This window comes from Hoplias malabaricus, chromosome Y (assembly GCF_029633855.1).
Source record: "Hoplias malabaricus isolate fHopMal1 chromosome Y, fHopMal1.hap1, whole genome shotgun sequence".
Taxonomy (NCBI): domain Eukaryota; kingdom Metazoa; phylum Chordata; class Actinopteri; order Characiformes; family Erythrinidae; genus Hoplias; species Hoplias malabaricus.
Window position 1 is genome coordinate 21,261,118 of NC_089820.1, and position 10,096 is coordinate 21,271,213.

Below are 10,096 nucleotides of genomic sequence, written 5' to 3' on the forward strand. Positions count from 1 at the left end.
AAGAGGACATCTGGTCACCCTAGTTTAGCACTTAGTCTGTGTTTTGCCCTTGTGTTTAGCTTCTCTTTCTCTTGTTTCATTTTGGTTATTTTGATTAAAGTCTCCGGCACTTACCTCCCTCCCTCACTCCTTGATAACTCCTACACCCCCAGCATTATTACACAATAATAACATAAATTATGTATATATTTTTTTATTTTAATAATCAAAATATGTAGTGATTTATTCCAAATTACTAGTTCCAAAATAACAGAATGAGTAGATATGTCAGGATACCCAAACAGAATAGACACTCAAGGGTTTTCAGCAGGAACAGGTTTACTTTAGTGAAGTTTAAAGTACAATTATATCCAAAACACACCGTAAGGTGAATGCAGTCAAAACCAAAGGGAAAGTGTAGAGAATAGTAATGAACAGGCAGAGGTCAGAAACACAAAGCACCCAACACTAAGGGTCCGAATCCAAAAGACAGGGTCAGGAGAAACGTAAGAATAGGTCATAGACGGGATAGCTTTCACAAACAAGATAACGCTCAGTATGCAACAGAATGGTTAACAATACTTCACAAACGGGAGATTTACCCAAAGCCTAGGTAAATATACTAACTGAGTAATTATGTATAGATATAAACGTAATTATATAAACGCAGCGCACAAAAGAGTTGATGGAGTCACGTGACTACCTGCCACAAGGGACTTCTTACTGCGGTGACCAGTTCCTCAGACTGCATGGAGACAATTTAAATCACTTTTGAAGACAGCAAATAGAAGAAAACAAAACAAAAATGCCCCCTGTTGCAGACGTGTTATAACAACAAGCGATGAGCACTTATACTGTCACGCCCTCGTCTCGTCGTGTCTGTTTTCCCCGGTCATGTGCTCTTTCTCAGCACATGGCTATGTTTGTTTACGTTCTAGTCTCGCCTTTGTCCCGCCTCCTTGTCTGTCATTTGTTAACCTGTCCCCTCGTTATCTGTTCAGGTGTGTCTCGTTTGTGTTTAGCATTTAAGCCCTCTTGTCTCACGTCCTGTTTGTCGAACATTTCTCCTTTGTTTTGTCGTGGTCTCAGTCGTGTTGGTTCGCCATTGTTCTATGTCAAGTCGGTCATGTTTTCTGTCTGTCTCCGAAGTTCCCCCGCCGTCGTTTAATTTCCTCTGTCGTCGTTTCGCTTTGTTGTCCGTCTGTCCCCGTTTATTTCCTTGTCTCCAGTTTAGCCTGTTTTCCTTTTGTTAAAAGTCTCTGTTGTGTTATTTTCCGTGAATAAACCTTTACTGTGTTTTAGCGAATGCGTCCGCCCTCAGTCAGTCCGCTCCGTGATCCTGACATATACATTGTGGTGGACAAATTAATAAATATTTCATATAATATATATATAACTAAGTAGATAAATATTTGTCCTGCAATATTTATTTCATTATTCTGTAATTTTGTAACTAATTTGGAATAAGTCATTTCTCATTTTGATTATTAAAATAAGAAAATTGTTTATAATTTAATATGTAACAATCTCCCGCAACACAGTCATCGAAGGAATGTTACTAAAAGGGATTCGCTTAACTTCAATGATAAGGGGTAAATGTTTACGGCAAAATAAACAAAGACAAACACAATAATATCCTTTAGCAAATATATTTTCTGAAACCAGTTAACAATATTTACAGCAATGAAAAGTCTAATGCCATAACACTAATCCACCCCAAGATTCTTTTAAATTCCAAAAATCCACAAGTCCTTCAAAAGTCCCATAATTACCCAGTCCATCGAAGTCCCAAGGATACGTATGGCTTCAGCAATGCATTGCACAAAAAAACCATTATGGACAGATCTCACCGGTTTGCAGGCCTGCTTCCAGCGTATTCATAGGACCAGTGAGGGAATCCTCTTTTTAGATCCTCTTTCATCGACCTTGGAGCTAAGTGTGAGGCTTTGTGAGGCAGCACTTCTGTCTCTTCTTCACCCAAAACTCTCTACACCCTCCTCTCCTCCTGGTTCCCCCCCCTCCCCACACTTCTCCAGGTTCTCTTAAAGTCACATTCAGCTCTACAAATGGGCAGCTTAAAAAAGATATTGGCTTCAGGACCACCCACCAAATTACCCAGCTTCACACACACACACACATTTTTTACCTTTCCAGGTTTCTCTGGCTTCATTCAACATATAAAAAAACCCATGTGGCATTGTCACAAATGTTATTACTGACACATTTCTAAAAAGAATATTTCTCTGAGCTTCCTGACTGAACTCTAAAAATGTGATAAATGTGTATTTAAACTAATGGAGTCTGAGGGGTTTTCAGACACCCTGGTGTAGTCTGACATGCCTTGATTGTTTTACAAATTGTACGCATCTGAGAAAAAATCATTTCAAAGTGTTACACATGCATTTTTCAGAACTATCTCTGCAACAACAGTGTTGAATCAGTAAGAGTGTCATACATCTACATTTTGATTAAATTTACTCTAAACTTAGACTTTCCAAAAACCTATTTTCAGAAGTGCTGATATACTGTGAAAAAACACATTCTAAACATTTCTCACCGGGACCTTTGAGGTCAAAACTTTGTGAACACGGGTCTTGGCAACACACTGCTGATTCTACTTTTCATAAATTGTATGTAATTTTATACTTAGGACATAACAAATGTGAGGTGACACTCTGTTTTTCTCAGTCACTGGCTCCTACGTTGCATATGTATGAAGATAGGTGCGAAAACCGAGGTGCGAGGTCCCCACCCCACTGCCTAATGAATGGCCCATTAGCTGTCACTGCCACAGCTGTCAAAAGAGAAGAGACCAGAGGCAGAGTTTATCACAGTTTATGTGACAGTTATCACAGAGAACTAAACAAGCAATAAAAACAAAAAAATAAATAACTGGTATGAATTAAAATAAATGGAAAATGTGTTCACATGTAAACATAGTGATAATATACTAAAGATAGTCATACTGTATATCCTTGTGTGTGTATATATATTTGAGTCAGTTCAACAAAAGATGCCAGTCTCTAAAACAGTTTCTGTCTGGCTGCATGCAAAGGTAGACATCACACTGTTCACATTTCCATGGGGTTTTTGCATAGCACACAGCTGTTCAACAAGCTCTTCCATGAATGCCTTGTGGGTCAGGCTGTCCTGTTGCATAAGTTGTTGTGGAGAATGTAGGCATTGGTAGCAGCAATGTCCAAGAAGTGAAGAAACAGTTTTCTGTACCACTTCAAAGTTTTGTGCTGAGTTGTGTAATGCAAAATGCTAAACTTGCAGAGCAGATGTGGAAGGACCATGTGTTTACACGTTGGTGGTTGCAGACTTGGTTGACGCCGTCGTCTTTGCTTGGAGGTGGAGTATTTTCCACATTTCTGAAAGAAAAATAATAAGAAATGTGAGCTTCTGAGCAGTTACAAAGATTAGCTATTCATGCCAACAGTCACTACAACTAATAATTACTTGTATTTCAAATACAGTACTTGTATATGACCTATGTATAGCAGTACATAGCATAACAAGCTACATAGGATGACACTATCACATTCACACAGGCCATTTACACATGACATTACCACACTAGGCTAAACATATACAGCCATAAGCCACACTTATGGTACTGGAGCCTCGCATGGTAATGTTAGCACTCTCAGCATGCACACTCAGATTAGCAACAGGCTACACTTGAATGTCCCGTTTACACAACAGCAGGTTTTTTTTTACATTCATTTATGCTTTCATATACAAAGGAATACTTATTTAATTTATTCTTTATTTTAATTTATCCGGAATTCGCGGAGTGTACACAGTAAGCGCGAAGCGTGGGTTTGTTTCATTTGAAAGGAAATATTTCACTTACCCTTCACAAAAATCCTCCTTCGGATCAATCCGCATCTCAAAATAAATCTTTCTTCGTCACTGTCCTCCCCGCTTTCGTCAGATGAGCTGAAATCCTCTTCATTTTCCAGAACAAAGCTCTCCTCCGCAGTGGCTCCAGCTCCCGTGAGTGCGACATGACGAAGCTCCACGTAAACAATTCCGCGACATGTGCTCTGTATTTGGGCGTTTTCATGCAAATTATCAGCCAATGATCCTCCACTAGCAGCTGCCGAATTACCATAGTGTTAACATATGAATGGCAGAACGCGTCTATGGGCGGAACAAAAAAGCTTGTGCCTCAAAAATGTGCCGGTTGTTGTTTACGCTTCTCTCACAAGAATATAAATATATATATCGTTTCATCCTATATATAGTTGGAAAGTAGACCCTTCAAGGTTTCCGAGGTATGTTGTATTTTTTTTTTAGGATAAAATCTCGCAGAGTTATATACGTGTTTATGTGGAATTTCAATTTTATCCCGCCGGGATAAAGGGTTAATAAAACATAAAAATAAAAGTCCTTAAAATGAATGAACCAACTTTGTCAAATTATAAACAATAAAACACATGTGGGGCATGAATAGAGCAATATCCTCATTTAGGTTTGGCTTTCTGTCTAAAACGACTCCAGATGCCTCTGCCATGAGCAGAGAGGGAGAGATTATTATACCGGACTGAGCTAGTTTGTGTTTTTCACTATTTACAGACACCGGGGCATTGTAAACACATTGGAGAGCTAGCGAATGGTGATGTAATATCCTCAGAATTTTATTAAAAAGTGGTTTTTGGTTACAGTTGTGAAGTATGTACCTTTAGACCTTTTCCCATTAAAAGGCAAACTAATGCTCCAGCATGCAGGGCACATGGGGCTAAACAGGCGGCAGAGCCTCCCATGTTTCCACTCTCACCCTCTTTGGCTCGGGTCTGTGGTGTTGAGCTTGTCCCTGAGAGAGAATCCCCAATGTCCCTCTGCTCCCTTTACGCCATCTCACTATGACAAGAAAAAAGGGATTGTAATCTCTTGCTCCTCCTGATGGTATTTCAAAATTTCATCATAAGATTAGGGTTCGGGGCCACCATTTGTATGTTCCACACAAGATATGAGCTTTAAGTGAAGTGGCAAAAGGTCTACAAATGTGTTAAATCAGCTTCTTCAACACTTTATTAACACACTAATTTCAGTTCTTAACTATACATCAATTGTGAATGACTACAACAATTGTATTTCTTAGGTTGGAATTTTGAAAAAGGATAGATTTGTGGTATGTCTCTGTGATTAGTTTTTCTACCAAATTAAACAATTGAACCACATCCTCCAAGAGTGGTGTTGGCTTCATTTTTCCCAGGGGTCGCAGCACTTCAGCAAAGAGAGAACACACTCCTGCAAACTTCTTCATATCATCACTGTCAAATTAAAAAATCTCCAAAATAGCAACTTTACAGGAGAAAGAATTCGTTTTTACTTTTCAATGTAAAGAGATTTTATCCCATGTTATTTTGCAGCATTTTTATTGGTCCATTCATCACTAAATGTTCACACAAGGTGAAGGAGAGCTGCTGAGTTCAAATGATGTAGTAAAGCAATAATCAACACAATATTTTTCTTTGAACAGAGCTTTATACATGCAGTGTGACAATGAATTGGATCTAGTCCAGATTTAGTTGCTTCCTGGGCTCTGAGTAGCAGCTGAGTCAGATGTTTTATATCGTTATCTACTCCATCAACCGCTTCTTCGTCAAAAGAGCCTTGCATGAAAAGTGTGAAGACCATTTTGAGCATGCAATTGTCAGTGCTGGAGGTGCTAGTCTCATGTCATCAAAACACAAAACCAAAAATCTTGTGTGGGAACACAACAGGAACACACTCTGTCTTTAACAATTTGATCAGCTCTTTGTTTTAGAATCAAAGTCCATCGTTTAACCCCCACACACAAGCTATTCATTCAACTAATGTGGCTTCTGTTTAAAAATCAACAAAATATATTTTCAGCTTACAGTTCAGTTTTAAGTGTTGGTTGCATTTTCTGTTCCTTTTTTTAAAAAACAGATCCACATTTTTTAAAACACAGCTTAGAGATGTTTTCTGACAGTGGAGGGATACTTTTTCTGTGCTTTTTTTCAGATCTGAAGTAAAAGTTAAAGGCTAAGCACCAGCTATATGAAAGTGTCAAAAAAAAAAAAAAAATACAGTGGAATTTGAGTTCCTAACTTATGTTTATTGATAGTCAGAAAACATGTCATTTCTTACTAATTCAAGAAATAAAGTTTAAAAGACCATTGGTCCCCCCCCAACGGTGTTCAGAAACTCTAATAGGCGTCTTGTGTGTGACATAGATGGTGGACAACAACTCTAGAAGTCGCACTTAATTTAATGCCAAATGAAGAAAAGGTGTGTTGTTTTTGGCTGCAATAATTCAATGTACAGTGGGACATCTGTGCACAAATGGCCCAAAGATCCCAAAATATCCAGAAAATGGACTAAATTTGTCAACTTTAGACGGGCACTTTGGAAAGGACCATCCGCTCACTCCGTTATCTGTAGCTCATTTCACTGGCGCTTTTCCAACAATATGGGCATGTATGGACACCAACGAAAGGTGTTCAAGAGCCTCTGTAACATGGAGGTAAACAGGGTAAGGACACTCACTTCGCCTGTTTTAGTTGGTGTTAGTTAACATTAGCTTGACTTGCTAAACTCGGAGGATCAGATCATACTCGGCTACATAGCTGCATTACGGAGGTTTATAGTGTCGGATGAATTGGAGTTCGACCTTGATCACATTTATAAGAATAACGGTACCTCTAAATTTGAGTAAAAAAATAAACACGTCCTCTACAGAGGAATTAAAGATGATGATCTTCTATCGTCTCCATTCCCTGAGACTTACATATTGGAAAAAACAAATACAATTTTTATTGTCCAGGCCACATCATGTTTGTTTGCATTAGTATAGTATTAATTGTCAATAGCAGTTTGTCATTATGAATTTGGTTAGACTTATTATTAAATGGTTATTGTTATTGTCCAGAAGAGTTTTCCTGTTAAATAATCGAAAAAAGGTTCCAGTTATACTTTGCATTGATGGTAAATTGATTTTAAAGGAACACTAGATAGTGTTTACTTTAAAATTACAGCTTCATTGCGCTGCTCTGTCAATGCTACTCTGAGCACTGCAGAAACTGTACACTGCAGCTTTTGGAGTTGAGTAGAATACACCCCAAATCTCACCCTTGCCCTTGATTTCAGTAGAGTGCTGCAAAAATGAATTACATTCTACAACTGTAGGGGCCGCCTAAGAGCAAAAATAACAAATCTTACCTAGTGTCCTTTTAAGAAATGTTTCTTGGCTCTTTGAACTGAATCAACAGCAGAGTCATTTTTAATAAAGTGGTGTGAGATAATCTTCTTAAATTCAACAGATTCTCCACAGTATCCAAATTATTTTCCTAGAACTGTACACCAAGCCAATAAACTCATCTAGGGACATGTATATTTAAGAGTGCAAGACACTGTCGTTGCTTAAGGAGTGGCATGGGAAATGACAGTGTTGATGGTTTCCTGTCTGAATAGTCATTAATGCTGCTTCAGCTGCTCTGCCCACACTTTTCCAAAAGGAAAGTAGGATTGTTGTCTCAGAGGTGCAGCTTTCAAAAAAAGCCTGGATCCTGTAAAACTGCGGCCCTGCCTACACATACCTGGATATGTTTGAAAACACATCTTGTCCCGTTCTTCACATCCAGAAGTAAATAAAACTTCCAGTCACTGAGATATTTCTCAGGTATGGGCAAATCTTAAGAAAGCTGTGCTTAAGCAAGTTCTTATCTCCCCAAATTCGACGAGGTTTATCGACCCCTGCTGAGCGAATATGCAAACATTTTCCATTTTTTAAAAAGTTGTTTCTGTAGAGGAGGATCTTTTTAAATGTAGATAAACCAATTAGATACACTTTCAGAAATGAGGGATGAGTAGTTTATTCATTTATTTATTTTCTTTATCCACTTCCGGGTCGCGGCGGGTCCAAAGCCTAGTACCTGGAATCAACAGCGCAAAGACAGGAACACACCCTGGACAAGGTGCCGGTCCAGCAAAGGGCTATTCACACTAATACTGTCACACACACGCTTACACCTGTGGACAGTTTCACAGCAAAACCACATAATAACGTGTTTTTGGACTGTAGAGGGAAACCGGAGCACCCTGAGGAAACCCAAGCAAACGTGAAGGGAACACTTCACAGCGACAAGCCCCAACCCTGGAAATGTGTGACACTGGCAGTACCTGTTTTGCCACAGTGATGCCCAGTATGTGTTGTTCTGAAGTTCTGAATAATAAATACATAAATAAATAATAAAAAGAGAGAGTTCAAAAAGAAACATATTAACACAGTTAACGTATCAGAGCCTCCAGTGTATATAGATATGGAAACTGTTTTGATTTTTCACGTACAACTACAAATTCAGCCTACAGAATATTTAACCTTGCTCATTAACACTGGGGTCAGGGAATGTTTCAGCCTGGATGTCTGTATGAGACACACCAATATAGGTAGATCTCAAAAATAAAATATACAAGCTTTTAAAAACCATGAGGTCCTACACTAAACTGTACATTGGGTTATATTCAGAAACCAGAGTCCTTCATTTGGAAGGTAAACGTGGAGTTTAGTGTGAAAGAACAGTGTTCTGCAGTAGATTTAACATTAAACATATTGACTTGATTAGGGGGGGGAGAGACAGAGCGAGAGAGAGAGAGAGAGAGACAGAGAGAGAGAGCGAGAGAGAGAGACAGAGAGAGAGAGCGAGAGAGAGAGATAGAGAATGCTGTGTCAGGATGTGGCTAGTGTGGGAGTCCTCAGTGACCAAGGGCACACACATGTTTACAACACTTTCTGTGACAATAATTATGCTTATTACCTGGTTATTTGTTATGTATTTCATTAGTTATTTAATATAACAAAATCTCCTTACTCCAGTGTGATGTAGATAAAACTATTAATAGCTGGTAACATAACAGACATCCACCTAAAAAACCTTATATTTATGTATTATAATTAAACTCTTTCTCTGGCTGCTGACATTTGAAGTCGTGTGGAAAAGATTGAGCAAATCAGGATTTTTTTTTGTTGACTTTTCTTGTGAAAATACGCTCCCTAGTTTTCCAACCGACCTTAACACTCTTTAAACACAGGAAACAAAGTTTAATATGACATTTTTGTTTAAATTCTTAGTCAAAAATATACTTTATTTATGAATTTATATGCATTAAAACATATAAAGTGTGTATATTAATTACACAGTTTACAATTTCAAGAACATTACATTAAGAAAACAAAAAGCAGTTGTTCATTACAATTTTATTTTAAATTAATCAGCAGTGCTCGAATGATGATGCTTATTGTAATAATTATTAAACATTCATTCATTCATTCATTCATTATCTGTAACCGCTTATCCAAAATTATTAAACAATATAATATAATTATAAGGCGATTTTGGGAGGAAATGCGCTGGGATGACCAGCAGGGGGCAGTGAGGGGAGGCATTTCTTAGCGATGGCTGTCTTTCACTTTATCAACTAAGTCAACGGTTAATAATGAAATCACCACGTTCTGTGGGTCTTCACTTAGCCGTGTGTGTTTTATATGTTTTATTTATAAAGTTCTACACAACGCTATACTCTAAACCACTTCAGGCTCTCAAGCTAATAAAAAAATCATTTTTAAGCCTGGTTACGCCACTAAGTTGGTGGCCAATGGCATATTAAGGGTGACGGTTAATGTCCGGTGATGTCCAACAGCCCGTTAACGCTGGGCCAGCCGCTCTATATATTTCCAAAGAAGCGTACTTTCTGACTTACAGCTTTTATAAATGACGGTCTCCCACTTGAGTCTAAGGGACATTGTTTGATGGCTGGTGTTAAAACACATTAAAGCATGTCATCTGTTCATTGGGCAACATTTTTCAATGTAAACACTTGCTCATTCTAAAAACCTGATGACGTCCACAGCTGTGACTGGACAAGCAAGCAGTGCAACTAAGCATCGGAAAAAAGTCCATCTTCAGATGATACTCCTCCATTTAAGAATAAAACAGTCCTTTACTCAGTAACTTGAATCAAAACTAACAAGGCAGCTGAGCTCCATAAAAATACTGGGAATATACTGGAAAGAATTTTCTAGAAGGGTAAATGTTTTGTGCTCATTAAACTCATCCATTATGTGAGAAAGTTTTCACTCCAC